The following is a 9,292-nucleotide window of genomic DNA, read 5'->3' as shown; positions in this document are numbered from 1 at the left end:
CCACATGCACACCCGCAAAAACACACACAAACACACATACACACACACACAGTCTGTAGAGGCAAAAAACTCTCTGTCTCACCTCAAAATCCGACGTTTGTCCACAAACGTTACATTTTGAAGGTTACGTTTATGTATGACTTCAGAATGGTTGAGGTACAGTGTTATGGTTTGGAATAGGGTTCAAACAAAATAATAAAACACTAGTGCCTAGCACTGGGATTGAACATTCGACACTCACACTTCTTGATCCCTCCTCCATGGTACATAGTGTCAGATCAGACAGGATGTGAATCCCATCTGTCTCCCATCTTACACCCACGCAAAATGACACACACACACACACACACACACACACACACACACACACACACACACACACACACACACACACACACACACACACACACACACACACACACACACACACACACACACACACACCAGGGGTCCAGACTGGCATTTTCCCCTGGTGGCACTAGTACTACTAACTTTTTCAGTCTCTGTGTTATATATAGTGCGTTACCAGATTGTCAGAGCACTTGCTGTTTTTAGAGGTGGAGAAACCAGAAAATAACATTTCAAGAGCTATGAAATACACTATGACCATAATTTCCTTCAATCTCTTGGGTTTTTTAACTCTCCATAAGAAAGTAATTAATTAAGCATTGTACATAGCTAGCGTCATGTTCTGTACAGATGTAGGATCTTTGTTTGACCAGTTTTGCACAGCAGGAAAATAAAGCAGGAACAGGAAATGTGAATTATTATGTGGATTATAATGAATGGATATTTTTGTAGTGGTTGATACATTTTTCATAAGGGGAAATCTAGTCTAAAATTTCAAAGTGGAAATTACAAACTTCAGAAGTCTTTTTAAATGTCAAATATACCACACATTTTAAAATACATGCAGGGAAATTCTCCTGCATCAGGGTGATCAAATTAATTAACCTACATCTGCCTGTATGTATGTCTGTCTGTCTCTTTCTTTCACTCTTCTCAATTTTTCTCCCTCTCCCCTCTCTCTTTCTCACTATCCCTAATTACATGTGTGTTTCTCTCTATCCCTAATTACATGTGTTTCTCTCTATCCCTAATTACATGTGTTTCTCTCTATCCCTAATTACATGTGTTTCTCTCTATCCCTAATTACATGTGTTTCTCTCTATCCCTAATTACATGTGTGTTTCTTTCTATCCCTAATTACATGTGTGTTTCTCTCTATCCCTAATTACATGTGTGTTTCTCTCTATCCCTAATTACATGTGTTTCTCTCTATCCCTAATTACATGTGTGTTTCTCTCTATCCCTAATTACATGTGTTTCTCTCTATCCCTAATTACATGTGTGTGTTTCTCTCTATCCCTAATTACATGTGTGTTTCTCTCTATCCCTAATTACATGTGTTTCTCTCTATCCCTAATTACATGTGTGTTTCTCTCTATCCCTAATTACATGTGTTTCTCTCTATCCCTAATTACATGTGTGTTTCTCTCTATCCCTAATTACATGTGTGTTTCTCTCTATCCCTAATTACATGTGTGTTTCTCTCTATCCCTAATTACATGTGTGTTTCTCTCTATCCCTAATTACATGTGTGTTTCTCTCTATCCCTAATTACATGTGTTTCTCTCTATCCCTAATTACATGTGTGTTTCTCTCTATCCCTAATTACATGTGTTTCTCTCTATCCCTAATTACATGTGTGTTTCTCTCTATCCCTAATTACATGTGTGTTTCTCTCTATCCCTAATTACATGTGTTTCTCTCTATCCCTAATTACATGTGTGTTTCTCTCTATCCCTAATTACATGTGTTTCTCTCTATCCCTAATTACATGTGTGTTTCTCTCTATCCCTAATTACATGTGTGTTTCTCTCTATCCCTAATTACATGTGTGTTTATCTCTATCCCTAATTACATGTGTGTTTCTCTCTATCCCTAATTACATGTGTGTTTCTCTCTATCCCTAATTACATGTGTTTCTCTCTATCCCTAATTACATGTGTGTTTCTCTCTATCCCTAATTACATGTGTTTCTCTCTATCCCTAATTACATGTGTGTTTCTCTCTATCCCTAATTACATGTGTGTTTCTCTCTATCCCTAATTACATGTGTTTCTCTCTATCCCTAATTACATGTGTGTTTCTCTCTATCCCTAATTACATGTGTTTCTCTCTATCCCTAATTACATGTGTGTTTCTCTCTATCCCTAATTACATGTGTGTTTCTCTCTATCCCTAATTACATGTGTGTTTCTCTCTATCCCTAATTACATGTGTGTTTCTCTCTATCCCTAATTACATGTGTGTTTCTCTCTATCCCTAATTACATGTGTGTTTCTCTCTATCCCTAATTACATGTGTGTTTATCTCTATCCCTAATTACATGTGTGTTTATCTCTATCCCTAATTACATGTGTGTTTATCTCTATCCCTAATTACATGTGTGTTTCTCTCTATCCCTAATTACATGTGTGTTTCTCTCTATCCCTAATTACATGTGTGTTTCTCTCTATCCCTAAATACATGTGTGTTTCTCTCTATCCCTAATTACATGTGTGTTTCTCTCTATCCCGCTCTCTTTCAGTCTTTTGCCACCTCTCTTTATGACTCTTTATGATGTTTTGCCTGAGCAGACACTCACTCCGCTCTGTGAACATCACTGACAGCAGGCTTCAAAGAAAGATCTATTTCTCTCTGCTTCCTCCTCTCATTTATTATTTCTTTCACCTCCTCCATCCCACTCATCCTATCTTTTCAAGGTTCTGTTTACCTGTCTCCATTAACTTCTGAATTGATCACAGTAATCTGGCAAAAGCACACACACATACACTCTCCCATCAATGTGTGAGTGTGTTATGGGGAAATAGCTAACTTCCTACAATTCTACACATTTTGCCATGGGACAAAGAGAAAATGTGCAGCTTTATAGCGACTCTCAAGCTATTCTACATATTTTGCCATTACGCTGTGAGAAAATGTTTAATGTGGTTGCTTTAATTCAGTTCAAAAAGCCCTGAACTATTTATAGCTTGTCCTGTTGTTATACTGTATAATGCACTGGCATACATGGACTACATGCCCAAAAGTATGTGGACACCTGCTTGTCGAACATCTCACTCCAAAATCATGGACATTAATATGGAGTTGGTCCCTCCCTTTGCTGCTACAACAGCCTCCAATCTTCTGGGAAGGCTTTGCACAAGATGTTGGAACATTGCTGCGGGGACTTGCTTCCATTCAGTTACAAGTGCATTAGTAAAGTTGGGTACTGAAGTTGGGCGATTAGACCTAACTCGCGGTCGGCGTTCCAATTCGTCCCAAAGGTGTTCGATGGGGTTGAGGTCAGGGCTCTGTGCAGGCCAGTTAAGTTGTTCTACACCGAACAAGATTTCCCTTCACTGGAACTAAGGGTCCTAGAACAAACCATGAAAAACCGCCCCAGACGATTATTCTGCAGCCACCAGAATGTACAGTTGTCTCTATACATTGGGGCAGGTAGCATTATCCTGGCATCCGCCAAACCCAGATTCGTCCTTTGGACTGTCAGATGGTGAAGCGTCATTCATCAATCCAGAGAACGTGTTTCCACTGCTCCAGAGTCCAATGGTGGAAAACTTTACACCACTCCAGTCGACTCATGGCATTGCGCATGGTGATATTAGGATTGTGTGTGCTCGGCCATGAAAACCCATCATGAAACTCCCGACGAACAGTTCTTGTGCTGACGTTGCTTCCAGAGACAGTTTGGAACTCGGTAGTGAGTGTTGCAACTGTGGACAGACAATGTTTTACATGCTACGTACCTCAGCACAAGGCGGTCCCCGTTCCGTGAGTTTGTGTGGCCTACCACTTCACGGCCGAGCCGTTGTTGCACAAAGACGTTTCCACGTCACAATAACAACACTTACAGTTGACCTGAGAAGCTCTAGCAGGGCAGAAACTTGACAAACTGACTTGAAAGGTGGAATCCTGTGATGGTGCCACATTGAAAGTCACTGAGCTCTTCAGTACTGGCCATTCTACTGCCAATGTTTGTCTATGGAGATTGCATGGCTGTGTGCTCGATTTTATACACCTGTCAGCAACGGGTGTGTCTGAAATAGCCGAATCCACACATTTGAAGGGTTGTCCACATACTTTTGTGTATATATAGTGTATATATCAAGGATTTGTATAAAAACGAATGGACCAGGTCTTAAGACCAGATCAGCCTGATTTCCTTTTTTAAATTATTCACATTCTTGGGTTAGGATAATTACACTTTCTCAGAGGCCAAGCACGCAGTGCTTAGGAGAATCATTTATTTAAGGAATGTGAAGACATTGTATTAACACATAAAACACATTTCACTTTGCTATGACATAGCTGTATGTCTATGGCAACGTGTATAATGGTCCACTCGTTCTATCTTAGACTGGCAATAAAAACAAATGGGCAATAAAAAATGGACAAATATGGAGTTCAGAGGTTTTCTTCCGACAGCCATGATACGTTGTGTTTTTATAATGCTATTGTCTAGACAGGGGAAGTCGCCTTCAGTGTTTGTGTAAGTAGTTAAACTACAGCTTGAGGGAATCCAATGGCCCTTCAACCCGGATCATTTTGAAGTATTGCATGCTATAAACATATTAGATTAGCTGTACAAGAATGTGTATAGAGGTGTAGATTAAAGTGGCATTTCACTGGGATAGGATGGGAGTGAAAGCAATTGTGTATGTGTGTATTTGTTTTGTGCGTGTCTGTGTGCCTATATATGAGCCTCATTTGATTGTGTGTGTGGGTGTTCTCTACCTATGTGTGTGTCTTTCTGGTTGATAAGGTGTGGAAGCCAGGGCTCTTTTGTATCCCGGATCCCGCTCCTGTTTGATAGGCTTTGATTCACTGCTTTGATTCACGGCTGAGCTGAGGTCTAAAAATAGCTGGTGGGGCAAGAGGAAGGGAGGGAGGTAGAGGGACAGGACAGCACAGCATCATGGGTCTCCAGAGACACACCAACATATGGGTACAACATATCTCCCTCCTTCCTTATCAACTCATGCACCTTTCTCTTTCTCCCTAATATCAACTCTGTGTTCTCTTTCTCCTACTGTTTTCTCTCTTTCTCTCTCACCTCCTGCCCCTCCTCCAAAACTCTTCCCCTTTTCTCATCACCACCTATCAACTCGCTTCCGGCCGTCCACCTATCAACTCACTTCCGGCCCTCCACCTATCAACTGTCACATCTCTCCATCCTCTTTATCCCTTCGTCATTCCCTAACCCCTCACTGTTCCCCTCCTTCCCTCTCTCCCCTTCCCCAGCACTAGTGTTGCACATTGGCACCCACATTATAATCACACAGAGAGAGAGAGAGAGAGAGAGAGAGAGAGAGGCAGGACTGCACAATATCCAGAGAGAGAGAGAGAGGCAGGACTACACAATATCCAGAGAGAGAGAGAGAGAGAGAGGCAGGACTGCACAATATCCAGAGAGAGAGAGAGAGAGAGAGAGGCAGGACTGCACAATATCCAGAGAGAGAGAGAGAGAGGCAGGACTTCACTATATCAAAGAGAGAGAGAGAGAGAGAGGCAGGACTTCACAATATCAAGAGAGAGAGAGAGAGAGAGAGGCAGGACTGCACAATATCCAAAGAGAGAGAGAGAGAGGCAGGACTGCACAATATCCAGAGAGAGAGAGAGAGAGGCAGGACTGCACAATATCCAGAGAGAGAGAGGCAGGACTGTACAATATCCAGAGAGAGAGAGAGAGAGAGGCAGGACTGCACAATATCCAGAGATCCAGAGAGAGAGAGAGAGAGGCAGGACTACACAATATCCAGAGAGAGAGAGAGAGAGAGGCAGGACTACACAATATCCAGAGAGAGAGAGAGAGAGAGAGAGAGGCAGGACTGCACAATATCCAGAGAGAGAGAGAGAGAGGCAGGACTACACAATATCCAGAGAGAGAGAGAGAGAGAGAGAGGCAGGACTGCACAATATCCAGAGAGAGAGAGGCAGGACTTCACAATATCAAGAGAGAGAGAGAGAGAGAGAAAGAGAGAGAGAGAGAGAGGCAGGACTTCACAATATCAAGAGAGAGAGAGAGAAGCAGGACTGCACAATATCCAGAGATAGAGAGAGAGAGGCAGGACTGCACAATATCCAGAGAGAGAGAGAGAGAGAGGCAGGACTTCACAATATCAAGAGAGAGAGAGAGAGAGAGGCAGGACTGCACAATATCCAGAGAGAGAGAGAGAGAGAGGCAGGACTGCACAATATCCAGAGAGAGAGAGAGAGAGAGGCAGGACTGCACAATATCCAGAGAGAGAGAGGCAGGACTGTACAATATCCAGAGAGAGAGAGAGAGAGAGGCAGGACTGCACAATATCCAGAGAGAGAGAGGGGCAGGACTACACAATATCCAGAGAGAGAGAGAGAGGCAGGACTACACAATATCCAGAGAGAGAGAGAGAGAGGCAGGACTACACAATATCCAGAGAGAGAGAGAGAGGCAGGACTACACAATATCCAGAGAGAGAGAGAGAGAGGCAGGACTGCACAATATCCAGAGAGAGAGAGAGAGAGGCAGGACTGCACAATATCCAGAGAGAGAGAGGCAGGACTGTACAATATCCAGAGAGAGAGAGAGAGAGAGGCAGGACTGCACAATATCCAGAGAGAGAGAGAGAGAGGCATGACTACACAATATCCAGAGAGAGAGAGGGGCAGGACTACACAATATCCAGAGAGAGAGAGAGAGAGGCAGGACTACACAATATCCAGAGAGAGAGAGGGGCAGGACTACACAATATCCAGAGAGAGAGAGAGAGGCAGGACTACACAATATCCAGAGAGAGAGAGAGAGAGAGGCAGGACTACACAATATCCAGAGAGAGAGAGAGAGAGGCAGGACTACACAATATCCAGAGAGAGAGAGAGAGGCAGGACTACACAATATCCAGAGAGAGAGAGAGAGGCAGGACTACACAATATCCAGAGAGAGAGAGAGAGAGGCAGGACTACACAATATCCAGAGAGAGAGAGAGAGAGGCAGGACTACACAATATCCAGAGAGAGAGAGAGAGAGAGAGAGAGAGAGGCAGGACTACACAATATCCAGAGAGAGAGAGAGAGAGGCAGGACTACACAATATCCAGAGAGAGAGAGAGAGAGGCAGGACTACACAATATCCAGAGAGAGAGAGAGGCAGGACTACACAATATCCAGAGAGAGAGGCAGGACTGCACAATATCCCGACAGATAGAGAGAGAGAGTGAAACAGAGAAAAGGAGAAACATAGAGGCAGTGAGAGAAAAAGAGAAGGGCAGACAGAAGAGAGAGTGACACACCACTAGTGTTTTTCACACCTGGATTTTCTGTCCTCTTTTTCTCCTGTTCTGTGCATTTGTTTGTCCACACACCCTGCTCTGGCAGAACTCCTCTTACACACACACAGGGATCCTCCTTGACTTCACACACACTCACACCCACTCAGAGCATCCAGATGCCTGTCTCTAAGGTCAGGTACCGTACTCCTGCAGATGTGTGTTTTGGTAGCGTTATAGCGGAGATTATTGGTGTGTGTGTGTGGTAATGTGTGTGGGTGCGTGGTGCTCTGGAATGTCTCTGCATTACATTCTTTTGCATTTTTCAGCTACTAACGTTTTCCTAATGCTTTTGTGAGGCTTTCGGGACACTTCTTTTATGGTTCTCTAAATACTGTAATGGTACTCCATTAGTGTTTTCTCACTGTTTGACGTCATTAGAAATCAGATTGACCAAATTCTTCTTCAGTTTTGGTTTTATCGTTTCTGGTTTGGTTTCATTGTGGGTCAGGGAAATGTCATACTGTGATCTCTAAAAGTATTAGCACAGTGACAAATGTTTTGGCTTTGTACTCCAGCACTTTGGATTTGAAGTGATACAACGACTATGAGGTTAAAGCGCAGACTGTCAGCTTTAATTTGAAGGTATTTTCATCCATGTCAAGGGACTGTTAAGCAACTATAGCACTTTTTGTACATAGTTCCCCCAATTTAGGGACCCAAAAGTATTGGGACAAATTCACTTATATGTGTATTAAAGTAGTAAAAAGTTACGTATTTGGTCTCATATTCATAGCACTACATCAAGCTTGTAACTCTATCATTTTGTTGGATGCATTTGCTGTTTGTTTTGGTTGTGCTTTAGATTATTTTGTGCCCAATAGAAATTCATGGTAAATAATGTATGAATAATGTGTCATTTTGGAGTCACTTTAATTGTAAACAAGAATAGAATATGTTTCTAAACACTTGCTACCATGATTACGCATCATACTGAGTGAATCCTGAATAATGATGAGAGAGGAAGTTAGACTCACAAATATCTAACTTTCTCCCTCATCATTATTCATGATTCATTCATGATCATCCGTAAATGTAGTCCGAAAAGTGGTGCAAGAAATGTCTTGTCACATGTAATAAATCAGCTCCATGGCAATAGGAATATACGGCATCCTACGGTTCTTACAGTAGCCTCCAAAAGTTATGCACACACACACATACACAGACTAACGGACGTACTCACGCACACACACGCAAACCCCATTTCGCTGGTCCCACTCACTGTCACAGTCCGGTTGCGTCGGAGCTGAGAGCACCTCCTGTCTCAATCTGCTCTGTCATCTGCAGCTGTTGAGATGAAAAGCACCTACTGTAAGGAGAGACAGGAGAAAGGGAGATGTTCACTAAAGCACAGTTAAGTATAATTAGCAGTGAATAGACATCACAGGGGGTTCCGATCAGCTGTTTCATTCTGCTGTTCCTTGTTATACTGGAAACAGATGGGCTATTTGGTTGGGGGGGGTTTAGCTGGAGGTTTCTGATGTTTCAGTTTTTACCCTATGACTTGTCTCATGAGAGAGAGAGAGAGAGAGAGAGAGAGAGAGAGAGAGAGAGAGAGAGAGAGAGAGAGAGAGAGAGAGAGAGAGAGAGAGAGAGAGAGAGAGAGAGAGAGAGAGAGAGAGAGAGAGAGAGAGAGAGAGAGAGAGAGAGAGAGAGAGAGGGAGAGAGAAAGAGAGAGAGAGAGAAAGAGAGAGAGAGAGAGAGATGGATGCTTCTTTCTCCCTTTGCCCTGGTATTTCTGCTTCCCCGCCTGCTTGTCCTCATGTCCATCTCATAGAAGTGATCACTGGGATGTGTGTATGGGCCTCTTAATGTCTTGTCCAGGGATGGGCTGGGGGTGTTGTGCTCTAATGGGTGAGCACACACTCACACCAGGCCCTCCTCACATTTTGCAAGGCAATATGTGATGATTATGTGATGAT

The 9,292-nt window shown here is 43.0% G+C and overlaps 1 protein-coding gene and 1 long non-coding RNA gene across 4 annotated transcripts in view; one reads left to right on the top strand and one right to left on the bottom strand.

Moving 5' to 3' along the window:
* LOC135544454 (regulator of G-protein signaling 3-like) overlaps nucleotides 1-9,292 on the top strand; it is a 208,560-nt gene that overhangs the window by 123,143 nt on the left and 76,125 nt on the right.
* The window catches only part of LOC135544455 (uncharacterized), a 57,492-nt gene that overhangs the window by 45,667 nt on the left and 2,533 nt on the right, over nucleotides 1-9,292 (bottom strand). For 2 of the 3 annotated variants that reach the window (XR_010456339.1, XR_010456338.1), the window contains exon 3: nucleotides 8,562-8,679. This is a non-coding gene — a long non-coding RNA (uncharacterized LOC135544455). Of the gene's footprint in view, nucleotides 1-8,553; nucleotides 8,680-9,292 lie in introns of all 3 variants that reach the window. The other variant, XR_010456337.1, reaches the window with a different exon arrangement.

The sequence above is a fragment of the Oncorhynchus masou genome, chromosome 8 (genome assembly GCF_036934945.1).
Source record: "Oncorhynchus masou masou isolate Uvic2021 chromosome 8, UVic_Omas_1.1, whole genome shotgun sequence".
Classification (NCBI taxonomy): Eukaryota; Metazoa; Chordata; class Actinopteri; order Salmoniformes; family Salmonidae; genus Oncorhynchus; species Oncorhynchus masou.
This window is presented reverse-complemented; position numbering and strand designations above follow the sequence as displayed.